Here is a 4241-nt window from a genome sequence, read left to right on the forward strand (position 1 = left end):
ACTCGTCGTTTGAGTACCAATCCTCTATCACAACCCTGTTGCTGTGGCTAGGGTCACCTATAATGCCCTGATCTGCCTTTCGCCTGTAGTAAGTGGCCTCTGTTTTATCTACGACCTCTATGGCCTGAGTGAAGAACGTGTCATCTTCTTCCTCCGTCTACAAGCCTGCCTCTGCTAGAGCGATGAGCTCGCTCAGTCTGCCAGTGTCGTCCTTAGCCTTCTCCGCCTACAAGCCTGCCTCTGCTAGAGCGATGAGCTCGCTCAGTCTATTAGTGTCATCCTCTGGTTCCTCCGCCTGCAAGCCTGCCTCTACTAGAGCGATGATCTCGCTCAGTCTGGCAGTGTTGTCCTCATCCTCGTCCACCTCATCAAACAACACAATCGGTGATTCAACGGTGTGACTAGCTCATGTTCTGTGCTCATCAAACTTCTTTTCCTCATACCTTGCACGAACCACCTGTGCAGCATGTTCCTCGCTGCATCCTATCCCTTCATGTATAAAATACAATCATTTAGCAACGTGATTATATTACATTTAAAATTAGGCTACAAAAAAAGCTTTCAAGGACTCACTAACACATAATGCAACAACATGCTCATTCAAGACCTGCATCTATACTCTTGTCTCCTCCCTTGCCTCCTTCCTTGCCATCTCCTCCTCTAATGTCATCCGTCTCTTCAATCCTCATTTGTCAAGCCCAACATCGATCGGATTACAAATACCGCGCTGTCTAGCAAACTCACACATCCTGTCTTTGTGATGTTTAACGAATAGGTTGACGTAGTCAGGTCTATATCCCCTCTTCCGTATAATTACTTGCTTCCCCCTTTAGTTCATCCAAGAACTTAGCTTGACCATCATAACATTCCCACCTGCATTTCCTAGTGCTATGTTCAAGCGAAAAAATTATATCATATATGTCTTAGCAAAAGAAACAAAATATGATTTCATGTATACCATAAAATAACCAACCTCATCATAGTCAACCATATGGCCGCAATAATGGCCTATTCCAAGCTCCGAAGGGACTAGACCGTAGTTGGATTTAACACCACATTAGCACTTGACTGGAGGTGCTTTGTAAATTAACCTTTCTTTCTTCTTTTGCTTTGTCTTTGACGGTTTTTCCGGTCATTGGTTCTTAGGACCATACAACCACTCCTTGAAATGACACTTCGCCATTGAAAACACCTAAATAAGGTGACATTACTACATAAACACATATAGCTCAATATTTCAACACATACACTTTGCACTTACTTCATGCTTGTTTGGACATACAAACTCCAACATATTCTCAGGGTTTATCATAGCTCGATCTCCGTAATCACATAGAGGAGGTTTCCTCGAGTCGTCTAACTGTGGCTAAGTGCTTCTCCTTAGCCATCATTGGAGGGGGGTTAGGGGGAGGTGGAACCCACCGCTTGAAGTGCTCTCGTGAATGTCGTCCTCTCCATCAATCGTCAAAAAGAAGATACCTAGGGTCAAACTTGTCTGCACCGTCGATCCACTGAAAGAAAAATCACCTCTCATGGGCCTACACAATAAAATTCCAATAAAATATTAGTAACCTAGTAATACAAATGAAGAAAAAAAACTTACGGAAACAATTACTTACATTAAAACGACTATATGTGTAGAAGCAACGAGCCACTGTGTCTGGATGTCTCGATTGAAACACGTCGGCCGGACGACCACAGTCACAGTTAGGGACAGGAAGGTCAGGAGGGACGGGGGCATCTTTGCTAGACTCGTCGGGGTACAATTCTATAGGACGACCCGGTTTTCGCCACAACTACTCCCGAAACATGTCTTCTATCTAATAAAACGGTTTAAAGTCGAAACAACGCAAATTAATGAAAAATATAATCATTTGCATTGCAACTCAAATAATATAACAAAGACTTATAGCAACAAAAATATACATGGTAAACATACTTCTAATTAAATAATTAGTTAAGGGCGGGCGGGCAAGGCGGGCGCGGTAGCCCGACAAGCGCGGGCGGGCGTGGCGGCTGCGTGTGGGCAGGCGGGCGAGCGTGGGCAGGCGTGCGGAGCAAGCGAGCGGGCGCAGGCAAGCGTGCGGCAGGCGGCCATGCGGGCAGCGGCGGCAGCGCTTGCGACCAGGCATACATAGGGAGGGCGGCTCACAGCGATATATATATCGGGAATGACGGTCGTGAGGGATGACGTGGTAAATCCCTGCCACGTCACCGTCACATTTCCGACGTCACCACTTCAGCGCGGCACAATGCGTTTCGCTGCACCACCATGCACGGCGCGGCACAGGCATTTCGCCGCGCCATGGCAATAGACGCGGCCAAAAGTGTTAGTTTTGAAGGAAAAAACAGTGTTAAATTTAAAATTAGTTTACAAAAAGTGTTAAAAAAATCTGGGCTGTCAAAGGTCTCGTTCGATTCGCTGAAAAAATAAGCCAAAAACAATGTTCCGACTAATTTATTGTGAGAGAAAAACATTGTGCCCGCTGAAAAAAACAAGCTGAAAAGTACGGATTATAGAGAAGCGAACAGGGCCAAAAAATCCTTCTTTGTCATTTGAGTGGAACTCTGATCCAATCCATAAATGAATCAAATATTTGTATTGCTTGGAGATTATGTGTGTAAGTTATAACAGTACAGAGCTTTGTTATAAAGTTGAGACAACATTTTGCATGGAGACTACTATCAATGTAGAGATGCACAAGGCATGAATGCATGATCTCGATCAATGAGCAAGTTTTTCCCCTTTTTTTTGATGAATCAGTGCAAGGGGTGAAGAGTCCCCATCTGATCATATGTTACCACATTTATTTGGTTGCATTTTGTAGCTATCTTGCTGAATGAGCATTTTTCTTTTGTTCATGGGTCAAGCTTCTGAGGGCGCCAATGAGCGATTTAAGCGTGCCCACCATCAGGTCTCAGTTGAGGGGGTTCACATATGTGAGTGGTGGAGCTCCCAGGGCTTAAATTTCCATGATCAGGCCACGAGACGAGACAGCCTAGTCAGTGTCAGGAATTGGCTTCAGCCAGGCTACAATGATGAACTGAACCCATGGGGCACGCGGTATGCAATGCTCGGCAGCCTGGGGGCAACAACAGCATGGCTCCGTTCGGTTGTCTTATAATTCATACTTTTCAGTTTATTTTTAATTAAAAAATATTTTATCTCATAATAAATTAATCGGAACAATATTTTAGCTTTTTTTTCAGCAAAAATGACGGGGCCATGTCCTTCAACAGCCCTCTGGTCCTCCGCTGATCGCCCGAGTTGGTGCGTGTCGTCGTCGCCACAGCGACCACAAGGCACGACCGCGCAATCAGGGGCATGCAACACAGCAGCCTATGCCGCTTCCTCAGCCAACAGAAGAATAATATTCCAGATTTAGCATCGGTATTGGGAAAATAGGAACATTTCATCCATGCATGATAGGAACAATTGAATTATACCATCGAAGATCCCATAATTATACTAAGCAAATAACATAAAATACACATAGGGGAACAATTTATTGGAACAATGCATGATATATGATGGAAGATGAGTGTCTGGATTTGAAGCTGAGGCTAAAGTAGGTTTGGGGTCTTAGGCAATGTTTGGATTCTCTTCTCTAAACTCTACATCTCTAAATTTTAGAGTTAAAGCTCTCTAAAGTTAGCTCTAAACTTTAGCCCATCTCGCATTAGAGCTTTATAGACCTTAAAAGTGAGCTAAAGTACTCTAAAGTTTTTAGAGGATTTAAAGTCTAGATAAGAGAATCAAACAGACCCTTGCTATTTTGCTTGAACGTTATAAGTTCTTCGAAGTGACCAATCATGGATGTGCCAGTGAACAGATAAAGATTGAGTTCGCCTCGATCTCGGTGAAGGTGACTTGGTCGGCTTTAAAATGTTCCTATAAATGGATTTCTCATGGGTACTTTTTTTTGTATATAACCCAACAAAAACTACTATGATAGGCGAGGCGACTCCCTTTTTATAATTGTATAAAAAAAAGGAAAACTGAGTGTGCCTTCCGCTTCTGTAAACCAATGTTTGGGCCTTGACTGACTTCGTATGCCCATCCAGTGATCCATATCAGCTCACGGCCTAGAAGCTAAAGTCTTGGGCCGGAACAAGACGCTGGCAGTTGGCACATCAAAATAGCGTGTCGATTTGCATTTCTTACTCAATTTATATTGCTTTTGTTTCATGTCGCGTTCGCCCTCCTTATCTTGAAGCTCTGGCTGCCGATCTAGGCCAAT

The sequence above is a fragment of the Miscanthus floridulus genome, chromosome 5 (genome assembly GCF_019320115.1).
Source record: "Miscanthus floridulus cultivar M001 chromosome 5, ASM1932011v1, whole genome shotgun sequence".
Lineage (NCBI taxonomy): Eukaryota > Viridiplantae > Streptophyta > Magnoliopsida > Poales > Poaceae > Miscanthus > Miscanthus floridulus.